This window comes from Callorhinchus milii, unplaced genomic scaffold (assembly GCF_018977255.1).
Source record: "Callorhinchus milii isolate IMCB2004 unplaced genomic scaffold, IMCB_Cmil_1.0 Scaffold5, whole genome shotgun sequence".
Taxonomy (NCBI): Eukaryota; Metazoa; Chordata; class Chondrichthyes; order Chimaeriformes; family Callorhinchidae; genus Callorhinchus; species Callorhinchus milii.
This window is the reverse complement of record NW_024704746.1, coordinates 35,075,103-35,089,863: the sequence shown is the minus strand read 5'-3', so window position 1 is coordinate 35,089,863 and position 14,761 is coordinate 35,075,103. Positions and strand designations below refer to the sequence as shown.

The following is a 14,761-nucleotide window of genomic DNA, read 5'->3' as shown; positions in this document are numbered from 1 at the left end:
ACTCTCCAACTCCTGTATTTAAACAGTGATTGAGTGACAAAGGAACACAAGTACAGTACTAGTAATCAAACATGACTGAAGAGTATATTGTTCTCTGCTTATTGGTAGATATGTGGAATAAACACTCATGAAATATGATATTGTTACTTAAGGGAATGAAGATTGCAGAGATAAGCAGAGCTGGTAGATGCTCAGATTCTCACAGAAAATGAAAGGTCCTGTTCCATGGGACCACAAGAATGGATGTCATCTGTGAAGTGCAACAAGGAGAATGCAATTTCACTTTCTTCATAGATAAATAATATGAATAAGTATCTTTCTTTTAACAAATGACGTTCAATACCTTTAGGAAATAGTTTGATGTTTCATAGGAGAATAGGAAGTAAAACCAGCAGGAATGGGAACATGGATAGTGTTTATGTTTGTTTTATTTACAGTAGATTACGATAGTGATCTTAAGTCCTGTCTTATATATTTAAAGCAATACTCTGAACTGATTCACTCTTATCCAGTATAGTTCCCTTTTAAGACAAAAAGGGTCCTGTTAAGTAAATATTTGAGATCTTTTTCAATAATCCATGAAACATCTTCTTTACACAAATTACAAAACACTATGTGTGTTTTTGGTACATATCTGCTCAGAAATGTGCTTTTATTAAACTGTTGCATATCATGGGAAATCAGCACAACATACTTTACAACGTAACAGCAATGAGCAATCTGTTTACAGCTTTGCCATTAGTCCAGACTCTGTTTAATGTATGTAACAAATTACCTGAAGCATTAGTATGTTACAAAACTAGGACAACTACTGTATTTTAATCTTTGCAATTCAGCTGATGTACTGAGAAGATTGAATTTTGAATTTTGTCAGGAAATCCACAAGTAAGCACTGAAAAGTGATACTCCAGTAATCACTGGCTGTACTATAAAAGAAACCACTAAGAACACACTTGTATTAATTGCCCCAATGTCACAGTCTTGAAGATTTATCCATTTTAAGAATAAAAGTTGTCAGTCATTTTCTTAGGCCTTTTTAATGTTGAATTGGGTCCTGTAGCTCAGTGGTTAGAGCACTCGCCTCGCAAGCGAGAGTCCTGGCAAGGCAAAACATTGGGCAAGTTTCCTTACTTCACACGCCTCTGTTTACCTATAGTAAGTAGGAACCCGGTTGTTAGTCGATAGGCAGATCGTTTTTCCGGGGGTAATAATTCCTTCAAAAAAATATATAACAAGCTGGTCATTCAATCCTTGACTGTTTGAGGGACGCTGCTGTGCGCAATTGGCTGCCGCGTTTCGCCCATAAAATATGCGGTCAATTCACTTTTTCAGTGTATCCTGTGAAGCGCTTTGAGACGTCTCTAAGATGTGATGAGGCGCTATATCAAATGGAAGGATTATTATTATTATTTAAAGTAAGACTAGCTTCATTGAGGGTTAAATAGACTTCTTAATCCAAAACTCTCTTATAATCTTGTGGAAATATCTAACTATTATGTTCACCTGCAGCAAGAGAATCGTACATTGAAAAATGATAGGGCAAATTCACATGCACAGGATTCATCCTCCATTTTTCTTTCGACCGTGCCTTTGGTCATCCTCCCACCTCCCTGCCTTCCCTCATCCCTAACTCCCCCCCCATGCTCAGGCCCTGACACCTGACTGTTCAGTGCTTTGGGACGTCCTCCCGACGTGAAAGGCGCTCTATAAATGTAATTTTGTTATTGTTGTTGTTTTAAAATCACTGCTGCATTATAAAGAACTATTCAAGTACACACAGCACAGCTATAGCACACACACACACAGTCACACTCTCAATCATCTGTCATAGCCACAGCTGACAGCAGGGAGTCTTGAATTATTTGATTGCGTTCAGTTCAATAAAGCAAACTTTCCATTTCAATATCTCAAAATGAAATGAATTTAAACTTCATTTTGTGCCAGAACTAGTTTCTTTAGTGAGTGCAATTGATTGAAGCAAAAATCATTATAAGCAATGTATTATTAAAATTCAAAATAAATGAGTGAACAGCCTGATGGAATATTGCTATTTGTATTTCTCCGTGCTGTTAAAATTCCCATTGATTTCTCGAAGAAATATTGCTGAAAAAATGGGATAGTGGCATAAATCAATATTGCAATGTTTGGCTGCGATATGTTTCTCTATGATGTTAGTTTTTTTATGACACTAAATGTTCTGCAAAATTCCTCTAAGCATTGGTATGACACAGTTTCAACTAATTTCTCAGTAAAACCCACAGCAAAATATTGCCCATATTTCAATTCAAATTGGCTGTGTGAGAGTTGCGCAGTAGATGGTGCCCTGAAAACACATTGCTGGGTAATGTGGGGGGATGTTTTAAAGTGCGTCTGTGGAAATACCTAACACTTGGAATCTTTGTTACTTGGTATACAAAGCAGGCAATGTTCCATTACTCAGGTTTAACACTCTCACTTGATGAACACTGAAGCACTCTTTGGTTATTTTAAGAAAAGTGGTTAGTTGTCATCAAGCCTTCAATACAATGGATTGTAACAACAATCCTTCTTTCACAGATGGCTTAACCCTTCAAGCACCGAAGACAACTTCATGTGTCAGGAGTTCCATTTGCTGCTTTGGGCATGTTTTATCAGATCAGCATTAGATCTTGTCACATCGGTGCTGAAACTATGTATTCAAGTATTAGAGTGTCGCTGCATAATATTGGGGATAAAATTAACACAATGAACGGGTTAACAAACAGCATAGATTTAACCCCTTTACAAACAGAATATTGGAAGCTCGAACAAAAGACGAGGAGTGGTCATACAAAATAATTCTTGCATCCAAAAAAGCTAGAAGAGATAAAACAGCATGGATTAGGTAGCAAAATGTCAAATTAATTTTCAAAACAACAATTGGACAGAGAGAAAATAAGAAAAGAGAATAAGCCAAAGCAAACAGAAGGAAGACAGGGAAAGTATTTACATTTTTACTTGAAAATATCTTAATACTTCATAATTTGGATTAATACAGCCTTCCTTATGATTGAGTAGCTTTACTACTGTAATATTGGTATTGTTTTCAGCATCTTTGTGCTGTGCATGTACAGAAATGCTTGGCACAAGAGTTCATTAGACCTGCCAGCAAAATAAAGGATTTTTAATTCCAAGCATACACCACCAAAGGTCAGTACATTTACTGACAGGGGAGGGTAACTTCTCTCGCACATAAATTGTGTTTGCAATCTTTCCTCTTCCAGCTTTCTTCTGCTCTGCCTCTTTCCTTTGATTAACCTACTTTCTGTGCTACTTTCTTTGATTCTACCGTATTGACCTATAATAATAATAATAATAATAATCCTTGCATTTGATATAGCGCTTTTCACGTCGGGAGGACGTCCCAAAGCGCTTCACAGAACACACTGTAAAGTAAATTGACTGTATATTTGTGGGCGAACGCAGCAGCCAATTGCGCACAGCAATGTCCCACAAACAGTCGTAGATTGAAAATGACCAATTTATTATTGTTTTTTGTTTTGGAGGGATTATAATTAGGCTCTGTGTGGAGTAAGGAAACTTGCCCAAGGTTTCGCCCTCTGCCTGGAATTGAACTCAGGTCTCTCGCTTGCAAAGCGAGTGCTCTAACCACTGAGCTACAGGACTCCACACCACTGAGCTACAGGACTCCACAGCCACTCAGTGGACAAGATCCTATCCTTGCAAATGAATAGATTATGATTAAGAATTATATATATATGGGATGATCTTTTATATCAGATGTTTCTCCTGGCAAACTCTCAGTTCTTCTATGACTTATTTCAAGTCACATTTTTTTCTCAAATAATCTTTTGCTTTTTTTCTCTTTCAGGATCCTGGACAGCTTGACACTGTGCTGGTAATACTCAAGGTGGGTTTTCTGGAAGGATGAGATCAAATGGGCTAAAGAGCATTCTTCATCTGAACCAATTTTGTCATCTAATCTTCTCTTCATTTAAGCAAGTAACGTGTGCAGAGGGAATAATTGGAATGGAACCATGTGATCTATTGAACGACAATATACTTGTAATGGCTTTATCTTAGGAAATGTTAACCTATATATTTGGTGTGTTTAAGGGTAAAATGACCAAGTGCACAATTGCCATTTGACATGAACCACTTTTCTTAAAATGACACAACTGCATTTTTACAGCGATAACATGGAGAAGTTTAATAGAGAAAGAAACCTAATTAAGTCAAGGAGTGAGATATTGCACACCCACCTAAACATGAAGTTATCTATCTTGTGATCACCGAGTCTCATTCAAATTCTGGAGGCTGGTGTATTCAACCATATTTTTTTCTTTACTGAGGTTTACAGTTCACCACATTGGAGTGACAACACAAACCGTTTTAATCGTGGAGCCTTTTCTCTAAGTTAACCAGCCCCTTTCTTTAATAGTGTGGACGATACACAACCTACTTTATGAATTTTCAGAATGATTTATAGCATCCACAGCACGGCTGTATAAATAAATAAAACCAATTTACCCGATTCATGATAATCTAAGTTAGAACGTTCAATTTGTTTTCTTCATCCTAGGTCAAATGACCCTAATCAGAAAAGTAATACAGCGATGTAAGATGATTTACATCGCCATTTTGAAATCCCAGCATCCAAATGTTTCTTTGTTATCTACAATACAGGGTCAGATGGCCCTGATTTCAAAAACTGGCCTGCAATAATAAAACAGTGCCCAAAAGCTGCTAACAGTAAATCCCATGTGTTATCAGCTCAAGTGCATAGGCAGTATGTTGCCATCTATCAATGTTACGAAACGTAAATTTTATAAGAATCACAATTCATGAGTCAAACTTTTTAACAGAATTACTTGAACTGATTCAAACCCGCTAGGTTTTGTATGTTAATCTTCCAATCGGTGTAAAACCTGCTTGTTCTGTTTTCTTTAATAGCAAGTTATTTCCTTCAATTACATGGAAATATTTGCCATTGTTCATCTGGATTTTGTTGGTGTAAGAATTTGAGTCCAATTCTTATTTTATTTAAGCTGCATTTTGGATTTTCTGCACTTTTCCTTTCCTTTCCATAATGTTGTGCTGGACAATTCTAGGATGTGTTATTGGTGAGAGATAAATTCTCTGAGTCTTTGGAAAAAGCCAACACACAAAAGAAGGATCAGCCAAAAATATTCCAATTTTTACCCCTTTATATTTCAGTTCCACATCACTATTTATTTCCCGAAGCCATATATAATATCAAGTGATTGTTACTCACGTGAGTGTGAGAATCCATGATCCTGGAGCTAGTCGTCCCAAAGAATATATCCCTACTTCTGAAAAAAATTATCTAGTGGATTTTTACAGATGGCAAAACCTGCCAATATCACTATGAAGTGGGATTGACATTATTAAGATAGCAATCATCTCCAGGGTGATCTGTCGAACCCAATGAAATTTTTTTTTAATTAAAATGGCCTTGCTGTTTTTGTTCGGTCCTGACAGCTCAAATCAGTGTGGGAAGTTTAAAAAAGCAGGCGGTATATAGGGGGTAAAGCCTGTCTGATTCATTCGCGTATTATACAGACATCCTGACAGTATGATTATTATCTGACATGAGTCTTCATCAAACTGACTTGAGTTCAACAAACAACAAGGCAGCCCAATCAGCTCGGGTCAATAATATTCAATAAGTCAGAAAAACTGAGTGCAGAATAACATCGGTTTCCATTGTACTCTGGGTAACAAGAAGTGTCCGATATGACAAGCTGTTATTTTAGAGTTCCTCCTGACATTTCCCTGTGGAGCACTGCTGACAATAATAATCTTATGTATGAAGACCTCACCTCTAATTACAAATGCAAGCAGATCTTGGACATTCTTGTAAGCAAAACTGTCAAAATCCACCACCTCCTTATCTTCCCTTCCCCACCCTCTGCCCCCCCTCAGATAACTCCACACCCTCTGAATTATTTTTCAATGGACAATCTCTATACTGTATAAGACCTCTCGGAAAGGTTCAATGCATTAAACGAGTGAAATGGAATAACCCCTAATGAGTCAAACAAAATATAAAAACATGATATGTCAATGGCTGGTGAGTGGACAGGATAAAGAGATTTTAGGAATGAGATTGGTAAATGCTTTTGGAACGAGGAGGCAGAGATAGTTCTTGAAATTCAGTGCAGGAATTAAACAATATCCTTTCATGGAAGTATTCTATAATAAGTGCAATAAAATCACTGTACTAACAGCTAAAAAAAAAGGAATTTACAATCAATAGCTTGTTATTTCATTAGAAAACAATATACATTGTCCAACTTCCATTTATTAACCACAAATACAGCATCAGCCTACTATTTCCAACCCTCCTGATGAGTGTTCAGGGATGAATCTTATGCTGCTAAAAGGTAACAACTGTTAACAATTACCTTTAGATTAGGTCACTATAGCATGGTACAAAACTGGAAACAATACGACTGAAATCTGGCCTCATCTGTTAAGATCATTTTGTCTTAAAACTAAAGATCACACAAAATTGTGGAAAATTTTTAATTTCTATTTTAATTTGAATGCCATTTTAACACTGCTCTTAAAAAGAACCAAATTAACACTGCATTTAAGAATTCTCCACAAGGCAAAATCATCTTAACAGGCTAGGACTGGGTGGAATGTCGGGCCAAATATCTCAGAATATTGTTTTAATTGTCCATCTGAATTTTTTTTTAATTGTACATCTGAAACTCCTACCTTTATCTTCTAGTGTCCTGGCCAACATCCCTCCCCCACTTAATAAAGTTGCTCATTCACTTCACAGCTGTTTTGCATATGAAACATACAGTCACTCCACATTAGAGGAAATCCTTTGTCACAATTTGAGATGACCTTCCCACCTGAAAGGGGTATTGTGTCAAATGCAAGGATTATTATAAGAATCATTTTTATGATCAATTTTCTTTTTGTCCCACCAGATTTTATCAACAATGCTCTTTCCTTGAACTTGAAAGTAAAGTATGTACCAGGGTTTTCTTATATATTCTTGGGAAATATGGTAAAATAACAATGCAACATTTCTCCATCTGTACATATCTATACAAATATTTCAGTTTTGATGTATTTCAATGCAGTGTTATTATTGTGCTATAATTCCCCCATAAATGTTTTTACACAACTGCAAAAGTGTTCTAACTTGTTACCCCGGCTATGATATTTTTAATATAAGTTACCTCATTTAGTCGTGATATTCCCTTTCACCATCTAATCAACAATGAAACCCCTTTCATTTTGTAAGCTTCCAGTTTATCCAATCGCTTATCTCCTCTCATTTTCTATATTATATTCCATAGCAGGAACATGAAGCCCCTCTAACCAAGTAAACAAACACTTCCACTGGATCCCAGGTTATTGAGTTGCTGAAGTGTAATACAACCTCTGCATTATGCAATATGAAAGCTGTTCACTGTATTTTACCAATTATGTGACCTTGAGTGTAAAGATAGATAGTACTTTATTTAAATGCAGGTGCAGTAAGGAAGCAGTCATTTTTATTTTGTTTCTGTTACTCACATTGAAACCTAATCAAAGTTATTTCAATTCTTACAGTGAAATTGAAGACCAACATAAGTTCCAGAAGAGGTCAGAGCTATATTAAATATCTAGGGATACAAGCCAGGATTCAGAAAACTCAATGAACTTTGGTTTTCCATCCAGTTTCCAAGAAGATGACATAAATATAGGTGCCACCTTAATGATATGTGAGAGTTATGGTCATGCTTCCAATGGAATATACAACAACATGTCTATAAATAGCACTCATTGATCTCATTTGCTCATTGGCTGACCCTTCACTTCAGGGCAAAGTGAAGCCTTCCAAATGGTTCAACTTTTAATTTAACACCTGGGAATGTATTTATTGCATTGATTTTCTTCACAGACTGTCATTTCACATTTCCCAAACTAATGCAGTATATATATATTATGCAACTACTTGCTATAATTACTTGTTATAATAACGTGCTGTTCTACTTTTCGGGAATTTTTGTTCTGATAAGCTTTTTGCCTTGCCTCCTCCAGTTTCTCCAATGAGAACACTCGAACCTTAAATCCAAAAGGAAGTCAGATCATAACTTACAAGTTTACCAGCAGCAAATCAAATACAGCCATGTAAGGGTTTTCCTCTCACTTTGAAAATCTCAATTGCATGAGGCATTTCACCAGGCAGGTAGCCAGTAAGAAATGACAAACTTCTAAACTGGTACAGGCCAATTTGAATATCATTATGCTTGATTCATGCCTGAGTTCTGGTATAATTTGTCTTGCTGGAGAAACCACTCAGTACATTATAATGCACAACTTTTGGCACGAAAGTCACATTCACAGTGCATCAGGAGGTCACTAGGAAGCAATGATAATGCTCCAGATTAGCCCTTAGAATTTTTTGACATCAGCAGATGTCATCTCCATGTCAGTTTGAGCTGCTGCCAACATCTTAAAGTTCTTATAATGTTCAGCAGTGTTTTAGTTTGGGGCAGTGAACAAGTGAACTACTCAAACATCAGAGGAAAAAAGCTACATGTGAAGCTTTCTTCTAATAATTGTCTAGAAGCTAGAGGTAACCAATTTTTTTTTGTTACCCATCCACATCATCAATGGATAATTTGTTGTAATGTTGTTTTATGGTATCCAAGATGACAGCCTTCAGTTTAGGAAATAATTTAAGACAGTTTGCAGGCTAAGGTTAGTATTTCTGATTCAGAATAAATTGTGAAGTAGTGGCTAGCTTTACCTATTGGAGAAGAGGGATTTCAGAAAACCCAGGGAGAGATTTCAAAGTGTCAGTGACAAAGACCAGTGTTAAACTATTATTTTATTATATATTTTATTAAACCTTTGGAAACCACAGTCATCTATTTTGGGATTCCTGTTCAGGATTTAATTACAAGTCTTAGTTTTGTAAATCGATATGTGATGCTACGCTTCATAACTATGCTAAAGATGTAAAATATTTGTAAATATTATAACCATTTGTGTAGTTTATGTTCAGTACAGCAAACTCAGATGTTGTGTAATTCATTCATAGTCAATTGTCTATGAATAAACAAACCCCTACACTCCAACCCTCTTGATTTCAAGTCCAGCTTGGGTGTAAACCATTAACTGTCCAGCATCTTGGGATGACCTTCCGACGTGAAAGACGCTTTACAAATGTAATTTGTTGTTGTCCTGATTTCTGTCATATTTAAGCTTGGATTGTCAGCTGAGTTTTCACCACTTGGAAATCTTCCAACCTGTGCTTATTTAGCATTATACTAAGCATTATACTAAGATTTATCTTTCTTTGCGTGAGCATTTAGAATAAAATGGACTTTTTTTTAAGATTGAAACGACAACCTTTTATTGAAAATGCAACATTCGATTTATAATATGCAATTGACAGGAAATTAAACACGCGTGCAAAACATTAATACTTTGTAGAATTTGTCCCAGTCTAATACAATATAGAGAATTGAAGGCGTATGGGGACAAGGCAGGGTAGTGGGATTGAATGCAAACCATGCTCTGAGAGCATTTTATTTTTGAATTTGATATGCAGACTTGATGGGTCAAATGGACTCCTTCTGAACTGTACATTTCTATGATTCTGTACAGCTCTACGAGGAATTAGACATTTGTACGTTGGATAACCATAGAATCATAACGTTGTTTTCAACTATCTTTAAGGAATGATTTCATTTGCAACAAAATCTGTGGGTAAGTGTGATTTTCTAACAGATGAATCAGCTTCACTTACAGTTGTATTTAGATTAATATACCGGCATTCTCTCTTTTATTTATCTTAGAGTTTCTTAGCACTTGGGAACCATGAACGTTCCCTGACCTTCTGCTGTATGCATCCAAGAAACAGTCAGTGGTCAAAGACGGCCTGCAGAGTCATGGAATACCGCTCCTTCCAACCATAATAATCATTACCATTTGATGTACAATGTGGTTATTCCTACAGGGTAACTAGTTATTGCGCCTGCTGTTTTTTCCTTGAAAACAGCAATAATCCTTCGCTATATGGCAATAATGCTTCTCAGTTAATATGTATTTATCAAATGTTAATTTTTAAAAAGTGTCTTCAAGCTAAATTTCGATGGTATCCCTATACACCAAATAAGTGGCCTATGTAACTGTGTTCTCAGTCTCTACAATTGTGGCTGGAACTTGCACTTTAATTGGAATTGCATAACAAAATTTGAGTATCAGCCAAATGATCCAGTTTATGGATAAAGTTGTCTATTCAGTTTAAGAATAAAAAGCCCTTTTTCCAAGTTTTTAATCCTAAAATACTCAATCCGTCACTCCTGATGGATATACTGTACTTCTTGGTCAAACAGACAGAGAAAAGCAAACTTGTGCTCAGTATCCATCTGGCAGAACCTCATTTGAAATTGGGAATGTTCATGGAATTGATTAGGTAACAAAAATGTGAGGGTAGTGCCGTAGTCTGGCGATGTTTCAGAGGTGATGGAAGGCGGTGCCAGTTGTGGCGCGGATATGAGGAAGAAAGGACAGCTCAGGGTCGAACAGAACCCCGAGGTTCCTGACTGGCTTTGAGAGTTGGAGAGTGCAGCCTTGGATGCTGATGTTGTCAGCGCCTGAGGTGCGGAGGCACTGACGTGAGCCAATCAGGAGGGCCTCAGTTTTGCGCACATTGAGCTGAAGAAAGTTGTCTCTCGTCCAGAACTCGATGTCGGACAGGCAGCTGTCAGGACATCGGTGGTCGTGGAGTTGAGGGTAGAAGAGGAAAGGTTAACCCCATGTCTGCGGATGATATTACCAAGGAGGAGCATGTAGAGGGTGAAGGTTTCACAGCGTCAAACTGATTTTTAAACGAGTCCAGCTTTAACCCACTTTTCCTGGCAACCTGCTCCAGTCCTTAATTACCCTCAGGATGAAGAAAAATAGAGTATGAAGTTAAATTTATAATAATTGCAAATCAGATTGCAAGTCCTGGGTAGCAAGACATGCATTCCACAAACTGTGCTGCTCAACACAAACCGGGAATTGCAATTAATTTCCAACAAATCCTTTTTGGAAATATCGTAAATTTGACCCTTCTGGAAATTGCTAATCAGCAACAAATGAGTTGAATACCCCCAGCACAAACATCGCTGTGTATATACCAAACCAAAAAGATATTTTCAGAATTTGTTTTTCTCTTTAAAAAAATCAGCTGTCAAACTTGGGATGTTTCATTTTTCATTCACTGTTGATGTATTCTCGTGAGATCTCCCCCTGCCCCAGCTCCCCTCATTTTTGTAATCTGTCGCTCATTTTCTCAAACAAATGTAACTGTTTCCAGTGATTTGACCTTGGCATTGTTTCACAAGGAGAATTTAGTACTACAGTATACCTGCTTTGTAGCAAATTGTAACAAGCCATTGCAGTTTTACACTGTAATAGAAGATACAACAATTGTGTTGATATATATTTTAAAGTATTGTATTACAATATAATGACGTTTCTGTCTGAAGCCTTGTTATACCATTGCACTTTGACCCAAGGCTATTGGTGGTTATAGGAATTCCAACAAGTTTGCAGGTTGCAAATCTACTGATGAAGTTTGAGGTCTACATCTCCTCATCCTCGTTAACCTCTCTGCTGCCTTTGACACCGTCGACCACTCTATCCTCATCCACCGCCTCTCCTTTCACCTCAACCTTCACAGCTCTGTCCTTGACTGGTTCAGAACGTGCCTCTCACACCGCCTCCACTTCATCTCCACAAATGGTTTCTCCTCTAGTCCCCACATCGTCTCGGGTGGCATTCCTCAGGGCTCTGTTCTTGGTCCCCTCCTCTTCAATATCTATATGCTCCCTCTTGATGACATCATCCCCAGACATGGGGTCAACTTTCCACATGGCAGAATGTCTGTCGGACATCAAGTCCTGGATGAGAGCTAATTTTCTTCAGTTGAACGTTAACAAGACCAAAGTCTCCTGATTGGCTCCCGTCAGCGCCACCATGCCTCAGGCGCTGGCAGCATTACGATCCATGGTTGCACACTCCACCTTGCTAAGCCAGTCTGGAACCTTGGTGTCTTGTTTGACCCTCAACTATCCTTTCTACCTCACATCTGTGCCATGATCCTCTCTGCCTTGTCGGCCTCCCCAACTCCTCCCTCCTTAGGTTGCAGATCATCTAGAACTCTTCAGCCAGTGTCCTCTCCCGCACCAGGCTCCGTGACCCTATCACCCCCATCCTCGCCCGACTCCACTGGCTTCCCATCACACAGAGGATCCTGGTCCTCACCTTCAAAGCCCTCCATGGTCTTGCTCCCCCCTACCTCTGCGCCCTCCTATCCCCTACCATCTGCTCTCTCCCTCCGCTCAGTGTACTCCAACCTGCTTAATGTCTCTGGTCTCGCTTGCCCCACTATTGGCAGGTTGGCCATCCGCCACTCTGCTCCCACCCTCTGGAACTCCATCCCGCAGTCCCCCTGTCTTGCCCCCTCCTTTGCCTCCTTCAAGATCCATCTTAGGACCCTCTTCTTCGACTGTGCTTTCGATCTCCCTGCCCTCCACTCTTCCCAATCCCGACCCCCAGCTCAGGTCCGAAACTCTGTCTGTCCAGCGCCTTGGGATGTCCTCCTGATGTGAAAGGTGCTATACAAATGTAATTTTGTTGTTGTTACAGGAAAAATGTTGAAGAATGTCCCTGTCCTGGGTTGAAATTTTTGAAACAACTTAGGACCCTTAATTGGAAAGAGGAATCTTTATTCACATAAACTTTAGGGGGGAGCAAGACCATGGATGGCTTTGATCCCATAAACATAAATGTAATCCAAATTCCTAGAGCAAATACATAATGTTCCAGTACACCATGCTACCCTGTGTATCAGAGCATCAAATATTTAATCAAACTCAGTCATTACAATCAATTACTTAATTGGTAGTCACATTAAACCTTGACATTATAAACTTGTTGCCACAAGCTAATTTGTTTCATTAGGAATTCAATAACAACATTTTATAAGGTTTCCCACATAGTCAAACTATAAAAGGATATGCTCTACTTGTATGTACCGAGATTTGTTGGTAGTTGTATTTGTGGAGTAATTTACTTGTCTCTAGCGATGGTGGTATCTTGAAAATGCTTGAAGTAAAATATTACTTCTTTGTGGTCGGGCAATAATGTGTAAGGCAGATAGATGACATACAAAGGAATCTGATGAATTACTAAGCAACACAACAATAACAACTTGCATTTATATAGCACCCTTCATGTGGGTAGAGCCTCAGAGAGCTTAATGGCGGTGCAGTTTGACCGTGAAAGAGACGGGAGGTGCCTGAAGGCACAGTCAAAGAGGAAAGTCTTCAGATGTGATATGAAGATAGGCAAAGAGGGGGCAAAATGGAAGGATTGAGGCAAGGAGTTCCAGAAATTTTGGTCATTGTGGCAGAAAGTGAGATCACCAATAGTGGAATGGATGCCAACGGACATGCAGAAGAACCCGAGCCAGCTGAGCGAAGGTGGCAGGTAGAGTGGAGTGTAAACAGATCGGAGAGGTAAAGAGGTGTCAGGGCATGAAATGATTTCAAAGTGAGAGGAGAAAAAAAGAGAATGGAACCAGCACATGCACAATGGGTCGAAATAGCTCCTATCATGCTGAAAATGTCTGTGTTTCTATGGTTCTAAAGTCAGGGAATTATGATGCCCACTGATTTAGGTAGTATAGTAGATGATGCACTTACCTGCATAATGAGAGAAACATCCTAATACTTCTTCAAGGTGATCATTTCGGAGATAGAGGAAGCGATTTTGAGAAAACTACCTCAAAATGGAGTTAATTGCAGTGGCAGAAGATGTTAGGAACAGCAAGACACAGCACCATGTGGTCAGTGAAGCAGATTCATTTGCCCCTTGACATTCAGTTCTGGATCACAACCACACTGCTACAGGGGAAGCTGCCAAGGACATCTGTGTGGGTGAAGGGAGGAATGGGAGGGAGATTTGCTGGAGGGCCAATTCTGCACACTGCCCAGCAGCTTGCTCATAAATATAGCTGAAGTGCCCAGGAGCAGCCGGCTTCAAGATGGACAAGAGAGATGAAAATTGGCACATACCTTTTGATGTGTTTCCAGAAGAGGCAAATCTGGATACACGTTTCAGAATTTTTTTTTCAAATTAGTGTTAAAACTCAGTGAGGGTTTGCCACAGAAAACGCATTGCTGTTTTGTTGATAAGGTTACATTCCAGGCCCCTCTGCTGTGTCCCTCGAAGATGTCTTCTGAGGTCATGGAGTGGTCGGTCGGCAACGCAGGGACTATTTATTATGCTCTTTACAGACTAGTTCTTCTGCTTAAATTCAAGGGAAAAAATGTGAAAGCGGTTATCAGGACTAAAATAAATCAAATCCACTGTGGGGAAACGTGAAAGAGATGTATTGTAACTGTGTTTGATGAAGGATTGGCCTGTTCTCAACTTGTGTGACTATGCATGTGATTGATTGTTATAGTTGGCAAGGGTTGCACAAATATCAATCACGTGCTCCACCATTTTGAGAACAGGCTGGTTCTTTTTATAATGTGTTTGAAACACTCTGTCAGGAAGGCTTGCATTTCAAACTCACATTAATCTGCTCTTTGACACCAGTGCCTTTAGCCAATGCTGCAAATATTTAGATACTGGTTACCTATTCTTTTCGTCTCTTTCTCCCCTCTTCATTTTCCTTTGCTGGCTGGCTGGCTGTTTGCGACATTGTATCTGCCTTCAACAGACTAGCTGGGCAATCCATGAT

The 14,761-nt window shown here is 38.7% G+C and overlaps 2 long non-coding RNA genes across 2 annotated transcripts in view; one reads left to right on the top strand and one right to left on the bottom strand.

Moving 5' to 3' along the window:
- LOC121849158 overlaps positions 1-14,484 on the bottom strand; it is a 38,608-nt gene extending 24,124 nt beyond the window's left edge. Inside the window, exon 1 of the long non-coding RNA XR_006085119.1 lies at positions 13,716-14,484. This is a non-coding gene — a long non-coding RNA (uncharacterized LOC121849158). The remainder of the gene's footprint in view (positions 1-13,715) is intronic.
- LOC121849159 lies at positions 8,442-9,898 on the top strand. Its single transcript, XR_006085120.1, has 3 exons — positions 8,442-8,587; positions 9,625-9,726; positions 9,816-9,898. It is a non-coding gene; the product is annotated as an uncharacterized LOC121849159 (long non-coding RNA).
- Positions 14,485-14,761: the final 277 nt, after the last annotated feature.